Below are 25,938 nucleotides of genomic sequence, written 5' to 3'. Positions count from 1 at the left end.
GGATATCCTCGTGGAGGAAGAGGTCTCGCTTGGGGACCCAACCCAAAATGGCGTCGCAGCACGTGCGGATCCCGAGGCATTTCCGGACGACCAGAGTGGTGTCGAGTGGGTGGCAGTGGCGCCTCTACAGTCGACCAGGGGGAGTCGATCCTCTATGGACAGTCGACGGAGCGGGCGTTTGAATCGGAGCTCGAGAGGACCCGCTACCGATGGATCGAATGGACATTATGGTGCACGTGAGTCCGGTGTTACGGAAGAGCAGGCCGTGACCCTGCCGGCACCTACCGTCCATTCCCGTCCCCCAACCCCGTCCATTCCCAGGGTTAGCCCCAAGGCCCTAGTTCAAACCCCCGTCCCTGTCACCTGTCCCTTTGGGTCGACATCTAGTCTGGGTATGTCAGGGGATTCCCGGGGTCCTATCACCGAACGGACTGGAAGCCTGGACTGGGGAACATCTGATGATGGATCGGAGGGTGGAGGGAGGATTTCTCGACGCAGGTCGATAGTTAGCGAAAGCTATAGTGCGCTGAGCATTGAGGGCGGACATTGGTCGCAAAGAAAGGAACGGGTTGGGCGATCTGAGGGTACTTCGGGGGTATCCTCGGGCGGCCCTGATGATGAGGAAGAGCCGATAGAACCTAGCTCCGAGGAAGCAAGGGAGACTAGGTGGTGGGCACCATTATACGAGGGGTATGTCGCCTGGATCGACCGCACTCATTTCCTGCTAGGGAGGGGGTGGTTGATCACTGGTGGGCTCCCGGAGATTTTGATGATGAGGCATACCTTAGGGCCCTAAGGGTAAGGTGGGATCGCATCCAGGAAGGCCTTATTACCCCAAAGGGATCAGCAGGGTTGGATGACCCGGTAGAATCAGATGAGCCCCTGTCATGGGTGTTGCCAGGAGCGGCTGGGAAAAGTAAATTGACCAGGACTTGCCGAGCTGAACGGGCTATCGCAGCTCAGTATAAGCGATCGCATGGGCTCGAATACCCGTATGTACCCGAACCTCTGAGAGAAATTGAGGAGAACCGAGAAAGGTGGCTCAAAAACGATATTGAGTACTATATTGTTAATAAGGGAGGGGCCATTAAGGGGATTCAGGCCGAGCAGAGGGTGTCCCAACTCATGCGGGTCTGGAAGATAGGACGCAGTGTGTATATGCACAAGGTGGTATACTGTAACGAGCGGGGGTTACCACGAGAATACAGTGTAACTGTTCATGATGCAGCGGAGCGGGAGGTAAAGAAGCCAGACCCTCGACACTATTATTAGGTCCGTAACGAGTGGTCTGCCTTTATTCTTTGCTGCTTACTGCTGGTCGGGAGCGGGTGTTATATCATTATTATGTGAAGTGATAATGTTTAAATATTAAGTTGTGTGTTCTTTTTCAGTGTTTCCTGGAGCAAAGTACACTAAATTTAGGACCCAGCCGGGACGGTGGGGATTCACCAGGGGGAGTATATAGCCATGCATAATAATGGTATATTGCTTTCCTCTCTGTTGGCAGTAAGTCCTGGTAAGAACAGGTATGCCAGCAGTAGTTATGGAGGTTTCCCCTCATCCAATGGTGAGGTGCCCTATGTATGGAGGGGAGTGGCTGTATGCTCTGAGTCCCTGGATAGTGACATCAGGGATGCGCCTGCCTCCTGAAGTATATAAGGCACAACACAGTTAGTTAGTGTTCGGTGCTGCAAGCGTTCTACAAATGTTGGAAGCTGTGTGTGCGACAGAGAGTTCTAGCAGTGTTCTGGCAGCTGTGGAAAGCTGTTTGCACATTGTATGGCCTGCATAAGGGATTGTGGGAACACTTTGTGACCCTAGTGAAGTAACTAGCGGTCCAGGTTGACCAATCAGCCTGTCTAGCCACTCTGTGTCCAGGGACCTGGCACAGAGAGGGTCTCCCTAGGAGAAGAGGGAACCCCACTTCAATTCAGGAGGGCGTACCTGGCGAAGGGACAGCACGGAAGAATGTGCGGCTAGAGCCGGTAGCTGCATGTGGCAGTCTGCCACATCACCGTCTGCAATAAAGATGCCCTGTTTAAAGATACCCCCACTGTGTGAGTGTGAACTTACTCGCACGTGGATGGCACCATCAAGAAGGAGTTCCTCACCAGGACCATCTCCCTGCGGAAGCATAGACCCTGATGAGGTGGAGGCGCTGCACATGATGTAAGTTGAACTCGCACCCACTACCTCAGCTACCTGCCTGTTGAATATCCCCTATTACCATCAAGCGGGAGACTCAGGAGTTCTGTTGCCTACAGGTGCACCACCACACACACACGTAATGGGAGTTGGTTAATACAAGTACCCGGGCCAATGTGAGATTGGGGGGGGGGGAAACCCGTTACATATGTATATCTGCAACAATGTTCTCAATGTCCTGAAACAGATGAAAAATGCAATGTACCTTAACAATAAACAGACATACTGATAGGATCTATGATCAATAAACAGCTTGATTGGATCTATAATTAGATGTTAGGATGTGCTGTACTGACGATGTGCCACTCTCTTTCACCCACCTAAGCACCAGGGACCACATTTACAAAGTCATGCTATTCCATAGGAATCTTATAACCTATTCAAGTGAATGGGCCATGCGTTATCTTTTGCCACTTAAAGGTGTTTTATTGAATAGCACCACTTAATACATGTGGTTCAAATCGTTTCCCATTACTTGTTTTCTCTGTATACTGTATTCAAAACAGTCATTTATCTACTTCTAGATTACAGGACACCTGCAGACTCCTCTGTTGCATGATTATTACATACAGATGTAGTGCGACCAGGTGTAACTGAGGTTACAGTTACATCTCAGCTGCGCTATTTAGTAATGTAGCTATAAGAAATATTTCTCCTGCTGCTGCTGCTTTTCTTATTTTCTAGTGTGGCTTTGGGTACATCAAATCCCACTACATCTGTACCACACATACTTATTGTGGCTTCACTTGTCATCAATGCACAAGACAACTGTTAGTTGTAGTTTTGTGGTTTTAAAGTTCAGCAGTTAAAGCATTTTTGCTTTGTAACATCTTCTCAAACATGTTAAACATCAGTTTCAAACAACAAATATTCAATTTCCAATATCCCATTCTCTGGCTATGAATGGGAGTCACATTAGATTAGTCCACAAAGTAAATTCTCAGTCTCTAGCCATATAGATGGTGTGTCGGTAAGTGCTGGCCGGGCTTGGATGAAAGTGCAGAATAGATGGGCGCCAGGAACTTTCCTAAAAAGTGTTTTATTGAACAGCCGTTCAAAATCAATTCACATAGACAGTCACAATACGCGTGGCAAATAATACTTTCTGGGAATCATCTTCCGGTATGTCCAATCCAGAGGAGGTATGTAGGCTTAGTTACCCTTTACATAAGGACGTAGTGGAATAGCTTGCAGAGGAACAGTGATATTAGAAACTGTCTGGTTTAATTGGGCCAATCCAGAGAGAATACAGGTTGCAATATAGGCAACCCTGTGCGGAATGGAACGTTCACAGCCAAATCGCCACCACGCACGTTAACGCTGGAACTACTCACCGCAGGGCCATCTCGCCATCAAAATTTTGCTGCTGGGATACCTCATCGCTGCCGCGGGCCACAGACCTAATGTACATTCTATATTAAGTATGTGTCTTACGAAGCTTACCAAAGCTTGTCAAGTGGCCACCCAGCCAAAATAATTTCCCATCCCTGATATGAACTCTAAATCAGGCCCACTGATTACAAAATATGCATTGAAAAATATAAATGCAGAGATGTTCAGGCATTGATTCATTGTTCAAGTCGTGTGATTCTGGCCCAGGAAACTGCACTGCAATCCTTTGTTATATTCCAAGGCATGTGCTAATCTGCTGAGAAAAATGCTTATTAACACATTTAATTTTCTTAAATGAAGTTTATTCTTGAATTCTTTTTTTTGGTACTTTTGTTCAAATGTGTAGTAATGCATTGTAAGCCCATTGGTACTTCAAGAGTTGAAAAGATTCCCGGAAACCAGCAATGTCAGTCAAAGAAACAAAGATGTTTACATTGTGCTGCTTGAGATTGGCTCCTATATGCGTGTACTACAGTATATGTTCTGTACATTGAAAATTCCCCATCTGTTAACGACTACCAAATAGCTTTTCTGACCATAATTTAGCATGCATAAAAAATGTCAGTCACATTATTATTTGTCCTGCTTAGCTTATCATCTGTAAGAAGGACAATATGCCTAACCCTTCAACATGATAAATGATAGCTGAAGCGTAAATTCATGCACACAGAAAATTTGCATGACAGTACATGGATATAGGCAATTATTTTCTGACACTGATAAACTTGACCACCAATTGGAAATTGTAAATTCTAGCTGACAGTGACATGCATAATGCTTATGAGACAGTCTAATGTTTTAGAAATGGTTAGCAAATCTTTACATAGCTAGTAGCTCTGAAGAAAATAAGCTGCTCAAAGTAATAGTTTAACATCCTTGAATGTGATAAAAACCCCACATTGTGCGCATGTTTATAGACTATAGACTATAGACTTTGGGCATGTTTGCAGTTCCTGTTCTCTTAAAGTAATTTTAGCAGCACCTTTATAATAGGCTTTCAGTGACGGAAATTCACATGTAACTATTTGTAGTGGGCCGTCGTGATTCAAATATGGCATTGTGACGGTAGGTACTGTACACTACAAGTGAAACACTTGTGAGACTCAAGATTTCTGTCAATCCAACCGGTTTAAAAGAAAGCCCATGAAAAAAGTAATCATAATCATGTTGTATTAGAGTTAGACAAGTTAAAAAAGAAATATCATCATTGACTCAGGTAAGATTATTAGATAATCACCAAGTACATAGCATTTATATTGTTCTCCAGGTGAGCTGTTCTGTGATGGTGCGGAGTGTGTTTGCACATGCAAGAAAGGTGGGCTCAGACTAGGGGACACAAATAGATCGTTTTTCCTTAATTAGGAAATAGAACATATAGAAGGAAGTATATAAAGCAGAATATTTAAAGGTACTCATCCCTATGTATGTTAATAAAATATGAACAGGTACTCATACTTATATTAGATTTATTGATGGTCAACACTTACATTTGCCCTGAAACCTTCTCAGACCAGTTTCAATGAGGACCAAAACGGTAATTATAATTAAATCCAGCATGAACAGTTTGGGGGTTTCTACAGTACATGCTCTACTAAGTCAATATGAGTCTGTGGTTATCAACTGTCAATGGCATATTTTGGGGATAACTAAGTTATGTAGTTTACAGTAAGTGTATTCTTATATTTGTTAATTACATGCCCATTAGTCAAATCTGATTTTGTCTCCTTGTAGGGGAATTTGGGCAATGGGAATAGGAAGAGTTTAGGAAGGGTTTAATCAATGAAATATAATGTATTTGCAATAACTAAATCTTCCAGGTTTGAGGCAGCTCTAATCTCTGTGCCTAACAGATTTATGTGAAATGTAAGAAATGTAATAAGCACCTTTCTACACTTCAGACTTGTGCAAACTGATGCTGAAGAGTTTCCTTGTTATGTGGCAAAGTGTAAAAAAAGCATTAGTACAGTATATATATCCCCAGTACTGTAAGAGGAAGCAAAGTAATTTTCATAGTAATTTTTTTTTTTAACAATCTCTGACATTTTTTAGTACCACAACCCATGGATTTATGATACCAGTGTTCAGGTAAGAAGGGTTAGGTTTAGTTCTCTGTTAATCACCAAAATGTGCAGCCATGTCATCTGCTTGTAGCAGTAAGGGGTTAGTTTTAAGTTTCAAGTGGATATATTTTGTGTCAGATGGATTAACAGGTTAATGATTACTTAGCATAGCCGTGCGCAAACTGGGGGACGCGACCCCCAGGGGGGGTGAGACTGAGTGCGGGTGGGCACGAGGTTTACAGAGGCCCCGCGCGTTCCCGAAGGCGCCAGTGGAGCTGCAGGGCCTCTGTAAACCTAACTTTCCTTGCCTCCGGTGGCTTGTCACACGCGTCGCCATGGCAACACAGCGTCAAATGACGCCGCGAGGTCATGTAACGTCACGTTGCTATGGAACGTGACGTCATGATGCCGGAGCGGTATTGAGGGGGGTGTGACGAATCGTGGAACACGCCCTCTGCGGCATGTTCCCTCCTTACCTGTTGAATTTCTGATCGCCGCCCTCTAGCTGCGAGTCAAGATTATCTGATGTCTGTCTGTGTTCTGAACCCTTCTCTGCTTCCGCAGAGGCCATGCCTCCGCTCCGCCCCTGCCTTGTCTTCTCTACAGGAAGTGACTTCAAGCATACTGAAGCAAGCGACACCATCTTGCTTTCTGGCAAGTCCTGCCCTCTTCCTCCTGTCAGGAAGTAAGCCTCACTCTGACTCTCATTAGCAACAGCTGCCGCTGTCCTTTAAAGAACAGTCAGTTGCTACCTGCCCTGGTTCATGCTAAGTACTACCCCAGTACTCTATGCTTCTTGTGCCTGCCATCACATGCTGTCCCTGCCTGGACTTCCTCTGGGACCTTTACTCACCTCCTTTGGATTTCTGGAAGTCTGGGACATTCCTCCTTTCTTTACTGAGGTTAGTTTACCATTGCGGGTAATGTAGCACCTGCTGAATAGGGTTTACCTTGACGTGGCCAAAGCATTTAACTAAAGAACCCTTACTTTGTATTAAGTATTGCTTCACTCTTCAGTTACTGGCACTATGCCTTTAAGGAGGCTGGACGTCCTCCAGGAAGTAATTCTATAGTGACCTTGTGCTTTGGACTCTATCCCCCTTGCTCCTCACTAGTGGCATACCTCACACCCCCGCGTTGGTGCCTGAGAGTGCGTGACTCTTTGCTCTGCTAACAGAGCACGTACAGCTGGCTCAGCTGTGCCACGGAGCCTCGCTCCACTCCTCCGGATGTGCCACGCTTCTCTCTTGCGCGGCGTGCTCACATCATGACGTGCACCGCTCCCCAGCTGCGCTGCAACTTTCTCGTGTCTCCTGCGGCTTTCCCACATCGCTACCAGGTTCCCCTCCTTGTCTTGGCTTGTGCACGGGAGCACAAGCGTCACAGGGAGGCACGGAGGTGAGTGGATCGTCGGTAGGGGGGCGCAGGGAAAAAAGTTTGCGCCCCCCTTACTTGGCACAAAATGTTTTTTTTCACTTATTTTTAATATTTTACCAGGGAATGAAAATGAGAATGCACATCTTGTTTTGAAATATGTCCTGACATTTAAAACAAAGCGACAAATATTGCAATAAACTGTGCCTTCAATTAAATACATGTTTAGAAGTGGGAATGTGTGGGTAAAAATCAAGATGTGAGTCTTGGGATGATAAACAGATTTCTGGAGACTGCTCTTAAATCAGAATTCTGTGCTGCTCGTTTTTATGGGGGGGGGGGTATTTTATTTATATTGCCATAGACACATTCCATGGTTCTACGACCTCCAGGGACCTCTCAGTTCCAGAGATATACAGTACATGTTTTTCTCTCGTCAAAAATACCTACCTGGTGGATAAAATATGGCTGCTGGGGCCAACCTAGCTCTGGGGACAAAAGAATATCTACATCATTGGGAGATTAGGTCACAATATTCTATTGGTGACCCCGTGCCCATATTTGTATGGGTTTTGTATCTCACACCAGCACAAAATACTACAAATATCTTGTGGCCCCGGAAACCCTGGGGGTCGGGAGAACACAAATCAGATCTGGGGCATCCGCCAATTCAGGTACATAAAACAAATACTAATAAATGGGCACTGCTGCTTTAAGTGGTAGATGAAGTGTTCTATTGGAATAAGTGCAACCCTCTTGTAAGTGCATGCAGTTGACACAAATACACTGCCCCCTGGCTGCAATAGGACAACACTACAACTCCCAGCACACTGTGCTGGATCGGGCGGGAGGATGTGACCCATGATGGACAGAGAAGCAGCCAACAGGAAAGACTGTGGAAGAAGGGAGGAATCTTTAAGAGGGGCTGCAACAGCACATGGAAGCAGTCCTCCAGGGAGCCTGAGTGATCACAAGACGGAATGGCTGAGACTCAGGGTCAGTCCTTTCGGCAAGGAGGCCCAGGAGAACATGCAGAGAAGGAGGGATGCAAGCAGTAGCAGTCACAGAGAGAGATAGCTGAGATGGCCTGTTGGAGGTTGGGATGATCAACAACCAAGCATATTACCTGTGTCGTGAGTAATAAACAAGGGGATCCTCCGTCACAGACAAGTGTACTAAAGGCTTTGCGAAGAACAGGCCTGCTACATGTTACATCCACAGTTACTAAGAGCTCCAACTTTGTGCCGGCACTAACACATGGGTCCCTCATTACACGGGGTCGTGGGTACTTAGAAGAGGCATTGGGACAAAACTGTGCAGTGTTTTATAAATAATGTAACATTGTGTATCTGATCCTACGACTGAGGATCACTGTTATGTCTGTATATCCGTGGCAATAAGGGGTTTCTATAAATGGTTTTTTTTATTCAAAGCTTAGTGTCCTGTACTACAGTATTGTCTATTTGGGCCACGTGCCCAGCACGGGGGATAGCACTATTATAACGGGGAGTAGGACTTGAGCCCCCACCTTAGCGGCTAGACGGAAAAGAGGGGTTACATAAGCAAGGTGCGTAAACAAGTACTTTTTACAATAAGTGTTTCAATAGTAAGCAAGAAAAATGCACTTTACACCCAGATCCTAATTAAGACAGCAAATTACAGTGACAGGTATTATGGATGTACACAATCTTAGCAAGCTCATAACACAGACTCTCAGTATTATTAATTTATATATTTAATTGTGCCAATTGCAATGCTACTGGGAAACTGACCTCAAATACACAGCAGTAAACAAAGAAGCTCCAATGCACATTATCTGTCAAATAATTTCATTAATTTCTATATATGTTATATTATTAAGGACTTCTGTTTTTTTAACCAGTTTTAACTGTAGCTCACACATGGCAAATAAGGGCTGGAGCACACACCGCGCTACACGACGTGCGCGTGCTTTTGTGCGCGCGTTCGTCACCAACCCCTGGCAGCCAATGGTAGTGTTCGTTGTTGAAACTAGCTTTGGCTGCGAAGCACATCGTCGCCGCTGCTGTAGCTGGAGTCTTTCAAAACTGTGATTCCAGGCTGCAGCAGCGCAACGTCAGTTTCAGCAGCCAATCAATGTCCAGACATTTTCATTGATTGGTTACTGAAATTGAAAGGCTGGGACGGGGGACCGCCCCCTAGTATATGATGTGTGTGTGTGTGTGTGGGGGGGGGGGAGGAGCACAGTGTGGGGGGGACCAGTGTGCATTACCCTCTGTTGGGCTCCTCCCTCACGCTGCCAGCAGACTTCCCGAGGATGGGGGGGGGGAGGCAGTTTAACATGTTAACACCTTTATTTGCTTGTAATCCATGTTACGGAAGGAGATGGACTATTTATTAGCACTGTTATTGGGAAAAGCCTGTTGTGCCGAGCGAGTTGCGGTTGTAAGCTGCTATCGGAGCAGAGCTTCTGCCTTCTGTGGCAGAGAGAGAGGCAAGTGACACAGCCCGCCCCCGCTCTCACTCACTTTCTGGATGTCGGATCATTCCGTCTGCTGGGGATGATCACACATTGCCCAGCAGACGGAGGCGCGGACGCAAGCACACACAGCCACGCAGCGTCGCAAAGCCCCCTGTGTGAGCGAGCCCTTATAATGCATTCCATATTACATCATTGATTTGTTTCCCCTTTTCTATGCAGTGGAGGAAATACAAAGGACACAGTAGAAAATTTGTAGTGTAGGACCCTGTGAAAGAGTCTATTGATGTGGTTGTAGTCTTAATATGTTTTGGCCAAAAGATTGAACTAAATGATCCATACTTATGAGGTATTATGGATGCACAACAGAAGGCTTGGCATAGTAGATTGACAAAATATCTGATTTCCTGGGGTATATTTATGTTTTTTATGTCTGAAGTGGATCATTTTTAAGTGGAGTTTAACCCCCTGTTCAACACGAAAGAAAAAAAGAAATGGACTACTTTACATCTACTGGCCTGGATTCTGGAATTGAACGGCACTGAAAAGGAGGAAATTTTCTATCATAGACTCAATACACAGTGCCCCTCACTCTGCAGCACCACCATTCATATATTGAATTTCCCACATTTTTCACATTGCCGTTATCCTAACTCCATTTTCAGTGCACACCCATCAGGCTACTAAGCACTGAATTTGCAGCGCTGCCATGCCTTCTCTGTTATTTATATTCACTCTAACCGCACTTCTTTCCAAACAACACTTTTCTTTCTACAAGCTGTATGTCACTAACTCCATTCATATTTCCCCATTCCTCCTTCCTTCTACAATTCTCAGCTCACACGAACAGCATTCCTATCTCCCCCATTGGGCTCCACTCAGCTACACCCCCTGCACTAAAACATACCCCTACAAATCCTCCTCACACATCCACTTTCTTTCCTTACTTCTCCTCCTTCTGGGGATATCTCTCCCAATCCTGGTCCCTGTCTTATTTCTACATGCTCTCGTCCTCGCCTCCCACATGCAACTTCTACTCCTTCTGGTGTCAATCCCTCCAACCTCATACCCATCCCCTGTCAACCACCCTCATTGCTCCCTTATTCCTGTGCTCTTTGGACACCCCCTTCACCTGTGCCCTTTGGATGCTCCCTTTATAACAAATTCATCTTTGCACATGATTTCTTTTTTTCGCAGTCTCTGCTCCTCTTTGCTACTGTATAACTGAGACTTATCTCACTCAATCTGACTGCACTGGAAGCTGCCCTCTCTTATGGTGGCATTTCTCCCAAACTCCTCCCCCTGATGGCAGGAGTGGAGGCGTGGTGCTCTTCCTCTCCTCAATCTGCCGTTACCGAACCCTTCCTATTCCTTGCTCTCTTTCCTTTTTTCGAGGCTCACACTATCCAGGTTTTTTCTCCTCTCCCTTTCCATGTGGTGGTCATCTATCGCTGTGAGGATCATCGCTAGGCTCTGCCCCTCGGACGCGGCACGCGACGATGTCAGCGGTGCACGTGCACGTGCAGCCCAGTCTCCGCGCGCATGGAGTGCCACCATGGAAGCGCGTGCTGCTGTGTACACATCTACCAGTGACGTGCCCGCACCGCGCGCCACCTACACGCGCGCGACGCACGATGACGAATCATAAAAGGATCATTGGCTGCCTCTAACCTGAGCCAATCTGGGCCCCTCCTATCAGTATCCAGGTATCTGGTGAAGTCACCCGGACTACCTCTCCTGATTGGTGCTTTCCCCTTTACATAGCTTCCTGTTTCCTGTACAATTTGCTGAGCATAAACTAAGGTGCTGTGCTCGCTGCTTGAAGTCTGTCTGTTTCCAGTGCTTGTCTGAACCTGTGCCTTGACACCTGTTTGTACCCGGACTCGTCTCTTCTCTATCCCTGAACTTCGGCTTGACTTTGGACTCCTGCTCTCCTCTCCTTACGGATATCGACCATTCTTCCCTCTCCAACCCTGGACAACGGCAAGTACCATGACATACCCGAACTCTCGTACCCTGACCCAGCTTCATGATTGACTGCACACTCCGGACCGGCTCCATGGTTGTAGGGCGGCGCTTAAATACATCACCACCTCAGCCCCACGGTCTAAGTCCTGTTTGTGGTGAGAGCAGTGTGACAATCGCACACACCTACCTCTACTTATCCCCCTTCAGTCTTTCTCTCTCACTGTGTATCCTAGCGCTCCTTATTTCTCTCCTTAAACTCCCCTGTTCTTCTCCTTGGGGACTTCAACTGCCATAATTATGACCCCTCTCTCTCTTGGGCTTCCTGCTTTCTCTCTCTAACCTCTTCTTTTGGCATTCACCAATGGACTGCAGCCTACACACAAGAACTGGCACTACCTGGAGCTAGTTTTCACTTAAAAAACATTTTACGCTTTCTGATTTCTCCATTTCCCCCTTTCCTTTCCCTGATCATCTTACCTTGTTCTCTCTCTCACTTCTCCCCTTCTCCACCTCCATCTACCCCTCGTTTCTGCAGAAACCTTTGCCTCTAAACTCCTTGAATGCCTTGTGTTCTCTCACTTGCTCTATTTTCTCACAACCTACTCTCTCCTAGACGCCCTACAATCTGGCTTCGGTACTGCTCACTCCACTGAAACAGCCCTGACCAAAATAACTAATGATCTCTATGATGAAAAAGACAAAGGTCTATTACTCGACCTCTTTGCAGCTTTTGATCCTGTGGACCACCTTCTTCTCCTTCACATCCTCCATACTCTTGGAATCCTTGACATAGCTCAATCCTAGATTTCCTCTTACTTCTCCCATCGTATTTTCAGTGTCTCGTTTGCTAACACCTGCTTATCTTCTGTCGATCTCTCTGTGGGTGTAACCCAGAGAACTCCTCTCTTTTATCTTTATACACTCTCTCTAGGTGACCTTATCGCATCTCTAGGGTTAAAGTATCACCTCTATGCTGATACAAATTTACCTTTCAAACCCTGACCTTACACCTGCTGTACAGACCAAAGTCTCAGAATGTCTTTCTGCTATATCAACCTGGATGGCCATCCGCAGACTTAAACTTAGCATGTCCAAGACGGAGCTCCTCATACTTCCTCCCAAGCCTGGCCCTACTACCCCCTTCTACATTACTGTTGGCAGTACTATCATACACCCAGTATCACAAACACGCTGCCATGGGGTCACAATTGACCCCCCCCCCCCCCCCTACGTTCTCCTTGCACATTCGCAATGTAGCTAAAACCTGCCACTTACCTCCGTAACATTACAAAGTTACAACCTTTCCTCTGTCCCTCTACTGTTAAAACTCTAATGCCGGCCCTCATTCTTTCCTGTCTCGACTATTGTAACCTTTTTACTGTCCAGACTTCTTACCTCTCACCTGTCTTCCCCACAATCTAAACGCTGCTGCTAAAATCACTTTACTCTCTCCTAAATCTATCTAAGCTTCTCTCCTGCTGAAATCCCTCTCATGACTTCCAATTAAACTCTGTATCACTTCCAAAATTCTCCTTCTCACTTTTAAGGCTTTACATTCTTCTGCCTTCATCTCTTTACATTTCAGCCTCAGTTTCTTGCGATATACCTGCCTGACTCATGCGTTCTGCTCAAGGATGTCTGCTGTCTAACCCTTTGGTATCTAAGGTCCTCTCCCGCCTAAAACCTTTGTCACTCACTGCCCCACGCCTCTGGAATATCCTTCCCCACAATATCCGATTAGCATCCTCTCACTCCACATTTAAGAACTATCTAAAAACACACCTCTTTAACAAAGCATATGGGTAGCTCCGCTGGCTGATACTATATACAGTATCTCAGATTCACTGACCTTTACCCCTTGCCGATGCACTAACCATAACACCCTCCTACTGTCTCTGTAAGTTCTCCCTAGTTACCACCTGGATTCTAAGCTCTGCGGGTCAGGGACTCCCTTTCCTAGTGTTACTTTCATGTCTGAAGCGCTTATTCCCATTATGTGTTATATTACAGTATTATGTCACATGTATTACTGCTGTGGAGCGCTATGTACCTGGATGGCACTATATAAATAAAGATATACATACAAACAATGCCTTGGGAACCTGACTGTGAAAAATCTAAAAACATGCATGAAAGCAAAGAGGATAGTGTAACCAAATCTGATAGCTGGCACTAAGATGGATGTAAAGAAGAAAAGAACTGAATATTTGATAGCGTATTTATTTCATTTAATTCTCACCTGATTCACTGGGACATTTTTTGTTTCATTCTGCAGACAAGTTTATTCTGAACAGGTTAATTAGAAAGTGTTTGTGTAGCAACAGTAGCCACTAACACTGGGGTGGCCAACTCCAGTCCTCAAGGGCCACCAACAGGTAACGTTTTCAGGGTATCCCTGCTTCAGCACAGGTTACTCAACCAGTGGCTCAGTCGAAGACTGAAGCAGGGATATCCTGAAAACCTGGTCTGTTAGTGGCCCTTGAGGACTGGAGTTGGCCACCCCTGCACTAACATATATTAATGTATCTTGTGAGCTTGTGACAGCTTGTTAGTATGTTTCCACTGGCAGGGTGGTGCTTCTCAGGCCAGCGAACCTCAAGGGGGTTAGAATGAAAATGCAGACGTTTTTGCAATCTGCAAGCAGATACATGCCTGCTTTCAATACAGTACTGTATTGGCTTTTTCTGTAATTTACAGTGTTGTATTTTAAAGTAAAAGTCCTTCCTAGGACAAGAGTGAGTTAACTGATTTAAATAAATAAATAGTACCAATAGTTTTAAGTAACTTAACCAAATGGTTTTGAGGTTTTTTGTTTTTACAGTCCTCTAAATCAGGGATGCACAAACTTTTTTTTGTTGTTGCGCCCCCCCTGTGTGCCGGCCCCAGCGCTTGTGCTTTGCGGAACCTCTTCCTAGCAGCCATGGGCCTTCCCTATGACATGGATATGAGGTGGGATTATTTTTCCTGTGCATGCCTGGTTAGTAAGAGTTTCGAACAATCACAAAGCTACTATATACTTTATACTAAAGTCGGTATGAATATTTGTACCCGTGTGCTCTAGAAATAACTAAATTATCAGAAAACCATGGCCCCAACTTAGTAAACATCATAACTTATAAGTACGTCCGCCAGCAGTTTTTCCAAGCCGCCTAAGACATTTGGTCGCAGCTTTTTCGCAGTGACCAAATCTCCGCCGGTGTTTCGCCACAAGTGGCTACATCGCAGGGATCATTCGCCGCAGGACGCTTTGCCACTAAGGTAAGTCCTAAACACCTTACCCGAAAACCCCCTAATCTTAACTCCTAATACTAACACTACTCCCTACCATAAAAACCTTAACCCCATGACCTGAAGCCCCTTACCTTAACCGCTAAAACACCCTAAAGTTAACCCCTATCCTAACCGCTAAACCCCCTAAAGTTAACCCCTACCCTAAAATTTACCTTATAGTAGAAGCGGACGGCGGCTGAGGGGCTGTGGCGGAAGGGACTTTATCACGGTGAGACAGCCATGACCACATGTCCGCACAAGCCTCATAAATCCACTGCGGTCATGTTTTTTTCCCATCTGTGCTCGTGGAATCCCAGCGGCCAGACTTAATGTCCCATCAGGATTAACACAGCGGGGGTCCCTGTGTCTGAATGGGACGCCCGCTGTGTGAATCCTACCGGGCTGCACCTGTCTATAGGAGACGCGCAATGAGTGAGACAATCAGTCACTCTCCCTGCGTGCCTCTAGGGCTGTGGCGCTGAGCGTGCAGGCGCTCATGCGCGGTGGCGCAAGCAGCAGATTCAAATTTGCTTGCTTGGCCACGCATGCTCAGGCGCTTGCTCAGCACCACCCTGGATAAGGCCAAACAGGCGATCGCACAGATTTTATTTTATTTGAATAACACAGTATTGAAGCAGGGGGTCTCTGGAGCTGAACCACATTAATTTCAGCCACGGGGATCCCCTGCTTCCTGAGTTACAGGCCCCGGTATGGGGTGCAGGTATCTCCACCATGTTTAAATTCTCCTGCGTCGCGGCTCACGTGACCAGGAACATTTAAACAATGCAGAGAGATAAGGTAATGAGGGGGTTAACTCCTCCCGCTACCCTCCCGGTAAGCATAAACACCCACCATGGGCCAAATACCACCTTCACCCACCACTGCTACCTTCAATAAACTGGGTGCTGGTGTTTAACTCTTTCATTACCTTAGCGGAAATGTGCGAGGAGCTCGCTAGGTGAGTGCTTCGTTGATCTCATCGGAGCTACTAGAATAAGGTGATTTTATTTTAAAAAAAACATGCAAGTTGGAGCTGTTTTTCAGTTCCCGCTTGGTGTGTTTGGGCAGGATCGCTACCGCTCGGGGAGATGCACTTCCCGAATGAGATTGGCAGGTTATTGGAGCTTTCTGAATAGCAACCTTGCCAAATAGTACAGGAACTGCTCAAAATCCTCTGAGTTGGTTATCGAAGTTTATAGAATAGGCTCCATAGAGAGACAGAGAGACAACAAATATGAATCGCTTTTATCTCTATAAATATATACAAAAGGTTCTCAGCACACAATCTCAAAAAAAAAAAGAATCAGACAATTGTCAATTGAAATTTAAAGAATATATTGAAAATTGATGCAATACACAAATGCCCCTAATAGAGGCATGGAGAGTACGCCACAAAGCAGAGCTAAACAGTGTCAAAAAATATGACACTGTTTAGCTCTGTTTTGTGACGTACTCTCTATGCCTCTATTAGGCCGTGCTTATAGTGCCAGCGACGGCGACGCGACCAAAAACAAAAGCATTGCCGCCGCCGCATGCGCTTATAGTGCATGCGATGGCGACAAGCGACGGAGCGAAAACTTTACGCCAGTAGAATTTGATTTTTCAAGGGCCGTCGCGTCACGTGACGGCCCTTGAACAAATCAAATTGCGGGAATCCCGCGATGCTGCCGACCGGCGAAACATAACTTTTTCGCCGACGGCGACGGGTGACGTCACCCATCGTGTTGCCGTCGACGGCACTATAGGCAAAGCCTTAGGGGCATTTGTGTATTGCATCAATTTTCAATATATTCTTTAAATTTCAATTGACAATTGTCTGATTCTTTTCTTTTTTTTGAGAGAGATTGTGTGCCGAGAACCTTTTGTATATTTTTCAAATTTTTTTTTTTTTTTTATTTTTTTTTTTTTTTTTTTTTTTGCGGTTCCTCGCTGTTCTCGTGCACCACAACATCAGTATAATATTTCTCTAATTATCCCTATTCTCTGGAGTGCTACCCAACACAAAAACGTCTTGCTTTTATCTCTATGTTGTGTTCTCTTTATTAATGTTATACTGTATGTAGCCAGGTCACCCTTTGCCCCCTGCGACCCCCTCGGGAGCCTCCGTGGGCACAAGCGATGCTGGGTACTGCCGGAGGCCAGCGGCAGACCCGACGGCCATTCCAAGGGTGGGGGCCGTTGCAGGGAGCGGTGCGCTGTCTCCGCGAGCAGGCCGGTTGCCGGGGACGCGGTCGGGCCGTTGCTAAGGCCGCGGTCGCGTCTCTAAGGTCCCGGCGGCCGGCGAGGAGAGCGCCGCCATTACGGAGAGACTCGCGCATGCGCAGTGATCGCGCGAGGGCAGGAGAGGTCCAGTTAGCTCGCGCATGCGCAGGGAGAACCCTAGCGCCAGGGAACAGTTGCGTGAGGGCAGGGAAGGCGCAGGAGAGTCGCGCGAGAGTAGGGATAGATAGTGAGAGGTTGTGGCGGCCATTAGGGGTTAGTGTAGGTGCAGGAAAGGCGCGCACGCGGCCCCAATGTAAGTACAGCCTCCACGGGACTACAATTCCCATGAGGCTTAGGGCCAAGCACATCAGGTACTTCATAGGAGCCAATAGGGCTGCAGGACTGCCCTGGAGGAAAGGATACATTTCGCGGGCTTGCACCACGCTAGTCAGTCAGCGGAGGGACCCTGTGAAGGAAGGAGGTAGGGTACAGGAGAGAGGGACTCCCCTGTATTAGGCCAGCACCCCCTTGGTCCAGGATAGCTTAGCTCCCCAGTAAGGTGAGTGTTGCCAGGGGTAGCCCTCAGGTTAGGGACCCTGCCACTTACATTAGTGGGAGCTGAGAGAAGGAAGTCTGCAGTTAGAGAGTTGGAGTCAGGGAGCTGTTAGGGAAGTAGGGTGTAGGGAGCGAGTGCAGCTTCTGCCCCATATAGGTACCTACACTCCAGGTAGACCCCAACTCCCCACTAGTTGGGTGGGTAACTGTTCAGAAGGTGATAGAGAGTTGGAGCTAGGGAGCTGTGAGGGAAGAAGGGTGCGGGGAGTGAGAGCAGCTCCTGCACCCCATAGGTACCCACACCCCAGGTAGGCCCCAACTCCCCCCGCTAGCGTAGTGGGTTAAGTACTGAGGGAGGCCCAAGATAGGGACGCTGCCCTTAGTGTTGTTAGAGTGCTGTCTTGTTAGGGTCACAGCGAGCAGTGCTGTGAGGTCTGATAGGCAGGCACCTTGTTGCGCAGCACGTTGGCTGCAGCCTCCAGTGAGTTACAGCTTGCTGCGGTAGGCGCTGGGACTAGTCAGAGAGTAGTGGGTCTGGAGAAGGGCTATAGCTGTTCTAGTCACCTTGAGGTAGAGCTAGGGGTAGGATGCCTGAAGGGATAGCCTGTTAACGAGGTCAGGAATTCTGGAGAGGATCTGCACTAGGCTAGCCAACAGTAGGTAGACGCCCAAGTACTGCATGGAAGAGTACTCTAGTCCATTCCAGATCACTTACCGAAGGGACTTGGTTAGTAAGGGGAGTGGGACAGGTCATCACCCCTGCAGGCCCTAGGAGTTCCCCAAGCCACTACAGGTTGCTGTACTACAGGGACAGGCCCTAGGTTAGGGTTCCTGTCACGTTAGTACCATTTATATAGATAGGGACACAGCGGCTGCTGCTGTTCCTGTGGAAGCGGTTGGACCCACGTTGGGGTCCACAGAGACGATTCCAGAGTGGGACCGTCCTAGTGGTCCGCACGTGCAAGGGGTTCGGTTGGAGGATCAGACGGACTCATCACACGTCTGACCCTTTGAGAAGTTTGTTGCTGACCCGAGCACCGGAGTGCTCGGCAGGTATTATACCATCACATGTGCACCAACAGGCCTATAGGTTCTTAGTGACTGCGCAGTCACCCATTGACTATCTCTGTAGGAGTACGGGACATTGGGTGGGGTTCTTGGAACACTGGGTGGGATCACCTAGTGTTTGGGAATCGTCCTGCGAGACGTCACTGTTAGTGTCTCACCGTGAGAGAGACACAGGTTATCATTATTCCTCGTTAGTAAAGTCCTTAGTTATATAATCACTGTGTGTGTGGTTTCTGATTGGGTTCCTATGTAGGGTCATTCTACACTTCCATAGAATCCTACACAGGTGGAGGCGCTGAAAGAAGATTCGTTCCAGAGGATTCACCCCAGGCTCTCATTAGCGGAGGCTCAGACTGCCTGTGAGCCTGCAGGTATACGCACCACACCGGTAACAATACATGTTCTACTCACCCACACTACATATGAGATTGGGTGGGGTGGAATACCCGTTACATTTGGAGGCGCTGCTGAGATACACCTGGGGTGCCCTGTCCATTTTTTCCAAATTGTCCCGTCCCTATTTTTGTCACCATGTTTGTGAAATCCGGAGACGAGGTCCTGGCCTGGGCTTTGAGGCAATACCTAGACCCTGGACAGGTAGTGGTGGTAGGAGGCATTCCCGTAACTATACCCAAAATGAAGGTTCGGGAGTATATGTGTAAAATTCCTGAGTGGCCATGGACATGTGTCTTAGATGAGGAGCAAGATCCCACGTCCACATGGAAGACCATTCTTTTTGTAGTAACCCACACTGAGAATATATGCCTGGCAAAGGCACCGTCCGCACTGTTCATGCCCGGGGGCCCCTCAGAAGGGTACCCCCTAGTCTACGCAGACCAAGCAGGATGGCGTTTCCCGCCAAATCAGGAGAGCGCACGTGCTGCTGACTGCCAACCTGCACAGCAAGATGTTGCAACAATCTGTCCGGGATTGGCGCGAAAATCAGAGCCCCTCCCCAGTGATGTGAGTGACTCAGAGCAGAGCCAGAACTACTCACTTGTAGAAAGTGCCCTTCCTACAGATTCCACCAGGGGGAGCAAACACTGTAATCTGCAACCATACGTTGACGCCGTGCTAGACTGTTTGATTTCTGAAGAGGTGTATTCCGATGTTGCGGACCCTGCTGTGGGCCCGTGTGCCCTTCGATGGTCAGTCAGACCTACTGCAGAGGTACCATCGGTCCTAGGCTTGGGACCAGTACCTACAGACGACAAGGGTGAGTCGACTGCCTCAGGGGTGTTGGGGGTGAGCCTCCAGGTGACCGCGGAGCACGATGGCTCCTTAAGTCTGGTCGCCCGGGCGAAGGGCTCCCCTCTGCATCGCGTCCTGGCGGAGGTGTCCTCATTAGAAGATAGCTGTCCAGTGGTGCGAGTGGACCAGTGCCCACTGCCTATCGTGCCAGAAGAAGAGAAACCCATCGCAAGCCAGCCGAGTGGTAAGGAACCCCCTTACCCCCCCCAGGCTCCGATGGAGGTGGCCGTGAAGAAGGCCAGAGTTGCGGCTTCTGAGCGGAGTGTGAGCCCGTGTGCTCCGACACAAGTGGTCCCAGGACTGGGATCCAACGCTCCCGAAGTTCGAGTCAGTGAGTGGACTGTCCCAGAAGAGTTGGGGACAGGTCCCGATACTACCAAGGTGGGAACTGACAGTGTCCCCGAGGACCTGTTGGACACCGTGAATCACCGCAGTGGTAAGGTATCTACCCTTTACCCCCTGCCAGGTGAAATAGAGACTTTGCTGAAAGAGAAGCGGCCCATCCGCCAAGTAGTGGACCGTGGGAAAGGTCTTGGCCGCCTGGCCTGCTGTTTCCAAGGCGTGGATGACCAGGTAAAGACCGGGTTGAAAGACACTGTGCTATTCCTTCCACCAGGGGGAGGAAGTAGTACTGAACCAGTGACTGTCACCCCAGAGTGTGCTCTTCAAGAGAATTTTCTGGGAGAGGCTCACGGACGCAAAAGTGAGGTACCCCCACATGATCAGTTAGGGGCACCCCACAAATGGTCTCAGCTAGCCTCGGGAATTATGGGGTGTGATGTGACATGTGTTGGTGAGGTTAAAGCCGATCTGTTAAGTGTACGGGGTATGCCATGCCAATTGTCAGTGTGTGAAATTGTGCCCTGTTATGTCGTTCCCCAAGCGAGGGCGTTGGGTGTTTCACCAGGGGGAGAGTGTAGCCAGGTCACCCTTTGCCCCCTGCGACCCCCTCGGGAGCCTCCGTGGGCACAAGCGATGCTGGGTACTGCCGGAGGCCAGCGGCAGACCCGACGGCCATTCCAAGGGTGGGGGCCGTTGCAGGGAGCGGTGCGCTGTCTCCGCGAGCAGGCCGGTTGCCGGGGACGCGGTCGGGCCGTTGCTAAGGCCGCGGTCGCGTCTCTAAGGTCCCGGCGGCCGGCGAGGAGAGCGCCGCCATTACGGAGAGACTCGCGCATGCGCAGTGATCGCGCGAGGGCAGGAGAGGTCCAGTTAGCTCGCGCATGCGCAGGGAGAACCCTAGCGCCAGGGAACAGTTGCGTGAGGGCAGGGAAGGCGCAGGAGAGTCGCGCGAGAGTAGGGATAGATAGTGAGAGGTTGTGGCGGCCATTAGGGGTTAGTGTAGGTGCAGGAAAGGCGCGCACGCGGCCCCAATGTAAGTACAGCCTCCACGGGACTACAATTCCCATGAGGCTTAGGGCCAAGCACATCAGGTACTTCATAGGAGCCAATAGGGCTGCAGGACTGCCCTGGAGGAAAGGATACATTTCGCGGGCTTGCACCACGCTAGTCAGTCAGCGGAGGGACCCTGTGAAGGAAGGAGGTAGGGTACAGGAGAGAGGGACTCCCCTGTATTAGGCCAGCACCCCCTTGGTCCAGGATAGCTTAGCTCCCCAGTAAGGTGAGTGTTGCCAGGGGTAGCCCTCAGGTTAGGGACCCTGCCACTTACATTAGTGGGAGCTGAGAGAAGGAAGTCTGCAGTTAGAGAGTTGGAGTCAGGGAGCTGTTAGGGAAGTAGGGTGTAGGGAGCGAGTGCAGCTTCTGCCCCATATAGGTACCTACACTCCAGGTAGACCCCAACTCCCCACTAGTTGGGTGGGTAACTGTTCAGAAGGTGATAGAGAGTTGGAGCTAGGGAGCTGTGAGGGAAGAAGGGTGCGGGGAGTGAGAGCAGCTCCTGCACCCCATAGGTACCCACACCCCAGGTAGGCCCCAACTCCCCCCGCTAGCGTAGTGGGTTAAGTACTGAGGGAGGCCCAAGATAGGGACGCTGCCCTTAGTGTTGTTAGAGTGCTGTCTTGTTAGGGTCACAGCGAGCAGTGCTGTGAGGTCTGATAGGCAGGCACCTTGTTGCGCAGCACGTTGGCTGCAGCCTCCAGTGAGTTACAGCTTGCTGCGGTAGGCGCTGGGACTAGTCAGAGAGTAGTGGGTCTGGAGAAGGGCTATAGCTGTTCTAGTCACCTTGAGGTAGAGCTAGGGGTAGGATGCCTGAAGGGATAGCCTGTTAACGAGGTCAGGAATTCTGGAGAGGATCTGCACTAGGCTAGCCAACAGTAGGTAGACGCCCAAGTACTGCATGGAAGAGTACTCTAGTCCATTCCAGATCACTTACCGAAGGGACTTGGTTAGTAAGGGGAGTGGGACAGGTCATCACCCCTGCAGGCCCTAGGAGTTCCCCAAGCCACTACAGGTTGCTGTACTACAGGGACAGGCCCTAGGTTAGGGTTCCTGTCACGTTAGTACCATTTATATAGATAGGGACACAGCGGCTGCTGCTGTTCCTGTGGAAGCGGTTGGACCCACGTTGGGGTCCACAGAGACGATTCCAGAGTGGGACCGTCCTAGTGGTCCGCACGTGCAAGGGGTTCGGTTGGAGGATCAGACGGACTCATCACACGTCTGACCCTTTGAGAAGTTTGTTGCTGACCCGAGCACCGGAGTGCTCGGCAGGTATTATACCATCACATGTGCACCAACAGGCCTATAGGTTCTTAGTGACTGCGCAGTCACCCATTGACTATCTCTGTAGGAGTACGGGACATTGGGTGGGGTTCTTGGAACACTGGGTGGGATCACCTAGTGTTTGGGAATCGTCCTGCGAGACGTCACTGTTAGTGTCTCACCGTGAGAGAGACACAGGTTATCATTATTCCTCGTTAGTAAAGTCCTTAGTTATATAATCACTGTGTGTGTGGTTTCTGATTGGGTTCCTATGTAGGGTCATTCTACACTTCCATAGAATCCTACACAGGTGGAGGCGCTGAAAGAAGATTCGTTCCAGAGGATTCACCCCAGGCTCTCATTAGCGGAGGCTCAGACTGCCTGTGAGCCTGCAGGTATACGCACCACACCGGTAACAATACATGTTCTACTCACCCACACTACATATGAGATTGGGTGGGGTGGAATACCCGTTACATGTATATTCAGAGAGAGAGATCCACTAAGTAGACAAAGTTATTGTGTTCACTGTAAAACTACATTTGTTACACACTGAGCATTACAGATCTAAACCATCAAAGTATTTCTTACCACCCCCCCAGTGTGATGGGGGGGGGGGTGGGGGGGGGTGTGTGTGTGTGTGTGTGTGTGTGTGTGTGTGTGTGTGTGTGTGTGTGTGTCATGCATATATATTTAGTAAATGTTGTAGTATACATGTTATACTATACATATATTACATATATACCGTTTGTATATACTGCAGAATGCAATAACACACATACTTTACATGGCATACTGTACAGAACAGTCAAACACATTACTCACAACATACAAACATACAGTACTATTCACATACATACAGAGTACTATTCACATATCTAATAAAGCAGCACACACAGCAGTTTCTTTGCTATGACTTATAAATAAGATATAACACTGCTGGATCACTGCTCACCTCCCTTGCTCTGGGTGCTGCTGCTGCCAGATCGTGCTCTGTGTTGTTGTTTCCCTGGTTGCTAGGAAACGGAAGCAGATCGCCAGACCTCCTGCAGCACAGAGCGCGGGCACGTCCAGCCTGCAGTGGAGTGAGGCTCGCGCTGTGGAACTGTACTGTATATTTGACCTGCTGCTGCAGACTTGGTAGAGCGGAGCGCTGCACACGAGCGCCCCTTGTAGAGCGAGCTGAGTACTACTGCAACCACAGTGCCAATACTGTTACTGTATGCAGGTATTTGTTCCTAAATATAATGTAGGGACATCTTTACATCATTTGTAGGGATGAAGAGACAGAAGTGTAAAGGATTTTTTTATATTTATGCCAGAATAAAATAGAAAACACGATAACTGAGTGATTTAAAGGCTTATGTTCTACCTAGGAGTGATAAACCCGATCAATATACAGCACAGCTTCTCTTTCACACTAGAAAACCCTGTCCCTACCCTAATAATCATAATAACTTTATAGGTTTGCAATAGAGTGCAAAGCAATACTCCTGTTTATCTCATAATTTACAAGTGGCAGGGCGTTTATAATCTGTCTCTGTCTCTCTCTGTCTCTCTCTCTCTCTCTCTCATTAATTAATTAATATATATAAATAATAACTCTGTGCTCAGGACATACTTGAAAACGAGAGGTATGTCTCAATGTATTACTTCCTGGTAAAACATTTTTATAAATAAAAAAAATTATATATGTATGTATTGATATACTGCACTGTTCATATTTATTAAAATATAATCACACAAAAAATTACTTCTTGTGGAAATATTGATCTCCTTATTTATGCAAAGCTCCGGAGCCCCCCTGATTCAATACTGTGTTATTAAAATAAAAGCCGCGCAATCGCCTGTTAGGCCTGTAATATAGTGAGCGCGCGGGCTACCGTACGCTCGCGCGTCTGTGTGTGTATATATATATATATATATATATAGTGTATATATGTGTGTGTGTGGTGCACATTCCCTCACCCCCTGGGTGAACCTCCGCTGATGGGAGCCTGAGGTGTACCTGATCTGGTTGATGACAGCGCCTCCACCTGCGCGGGATCCTAACAATGTGGGATAATCCCGTGCAGGACAATATAATACACACACACCAGTATATTATAACAGGTTTACTGTACAGGATATATTACTAACGACACTACAGAACATACAAGCCTCACAGGGCCGTAACCCCGCACTGTGTCTTCCCAACACTGTGTTCACACCCCTGTAGGGTTTGCCCCCACTGTACTGAGGTGTCCCTGGGCACCCAACCACCCTGGTGTCCACCCAAATGTGTGAGACAGCGCTGCCCACTAGAATAGGTGTATAGTTGGTACACGTGGTGAGGTACCTGCCGGGTGCTCCAGCACCCGGGCGCGCCGACAGAAAGGAAGACAGGATCCACTGATCCAGTGATGGCGTCGTCCGTGATGAGTCTGCCTCCACATGGGGTGGTGTCCCACCATGAAGAGAGTCTGCCTTTCAGTGGTGGTCTGGTCCTGGACCACAGGCCGAAAATGCTTGGTAGCTTCCGCTGTGTCCCTGATACTAGGGATGCTAAGCGGGGCAGTGTCCCTATCTAAGGGGCCTGTCCATATAGCAGCCACAAACTGAGATGAGTCGGGGCCTAGCTGGGGCCTAATAGGGGGTATCTGGCCTAGTGAAGGTGTCACAGACACCTGCACATACAACTTATCCCCTTCCTTGCATCTCACCCCAGGCTATGTTTAAAAGCTGTGTTTAAAACAGTGAGCATTGCCTTAAGGGTTCCATGTAATAATGGATTTGAGACAAAATGTGTCAGTGTTCTCATTTGCATGTCATTTCCCAGAATCCCTTGCTGCCGTGGAAGCACTGTATGCTAGGGGATAATGGTGAAAAGCAGGGTTGCAGACCTGTCTAAGACATGTGAATGTGCTCACAAGTTTTATATATGTATGTATCAATTGATTTTTATATATTTATATGTCCTATTTTGTTCTTGTTCTCTCAACAAATAGAATGGATAACAGAATGGATAATTCTAGCATCGAACAACTAATTTCTGAGGTCTTTCGACGAGATCCTTTGTGGAACCAGCAGAGCAAGGCATACTATGACAGATTTCTACACAACAAAGTGTGGAATGAAATAGGAGTTATATCGTCTATCACCAGCAAGTATATTAATTTACTACTGTATAAGTATTTCAATGTATTTAAATGTATAATGGTCAAATGCTTGTTTCCTTTGCCTTTTAAAGTGAAGATGTATAATTGCTGCTTGTACTATAAGCAGAAACGTTGTGTAATGTTTAAAGGTAGAAGACTTGTGCTACTGCATTCATAGAGTGAAATGTTTATTGGCAGAATACAGCCACTTTATTTAAAAAATAATATATTTTTTTTTTGACGAATGCTCTGCACGTAGCATACAATATTATTATAAAATAGCTTCAACATGTGAACGTTTCTCTGTTTTTTTATATATATTTTTTTAGGTGATACTGCA

General features: G+C 47.8%; 1 protein-coding gene across 6 annotated transcripts in view; it reads right to left on the bottom strand.

Moving 5' to 3' along the window:
• Positions 1-23,527, bottom strand: part of ARMC3 (armadillo repeat containing 3) — a 103,949-nt gene extending 80,422 nt beyond the window's left edge. For 3 of the 6 annotated variants that reach the window (XM_075587566.1, XM_075587565.1, XM_075587568.1), the window contains exon 1: positions 23,417-23,527. The gene's annotated coding sequence lies outside the window, so the exon portion shown is untranslated. The remainder of the gene's footprint in view (positions 1-23,416) is intronic. The other 3 variants (XM_075587562.1, XM_075587567.1, XM_075587563.1) reach the window with 2 other exon arrangements.
• Positions 23,528-25,938: the final 2,411 nt, after the last annotated feature.

Source organism: Ascaphus truei, chromosome 2 (assembly GCF_040206685.1).
Source record: "Ascaphus truei isolate aAscTru1 chromosome 2, aAscTru1.hap1, whole genome shotgun sequence".
NCBI classification, from domain to species: Eukaryota; Metazoa; Chordata; class Amphibia; order Anura; family Ascaphidae; genus Ascaphus; species Ascaphus truei.
The sequence above is the reverse complement of the archived record's forward strand: the minus strand, read 5'-3'. Positions and strand labels throughout refer to the sequence as shown.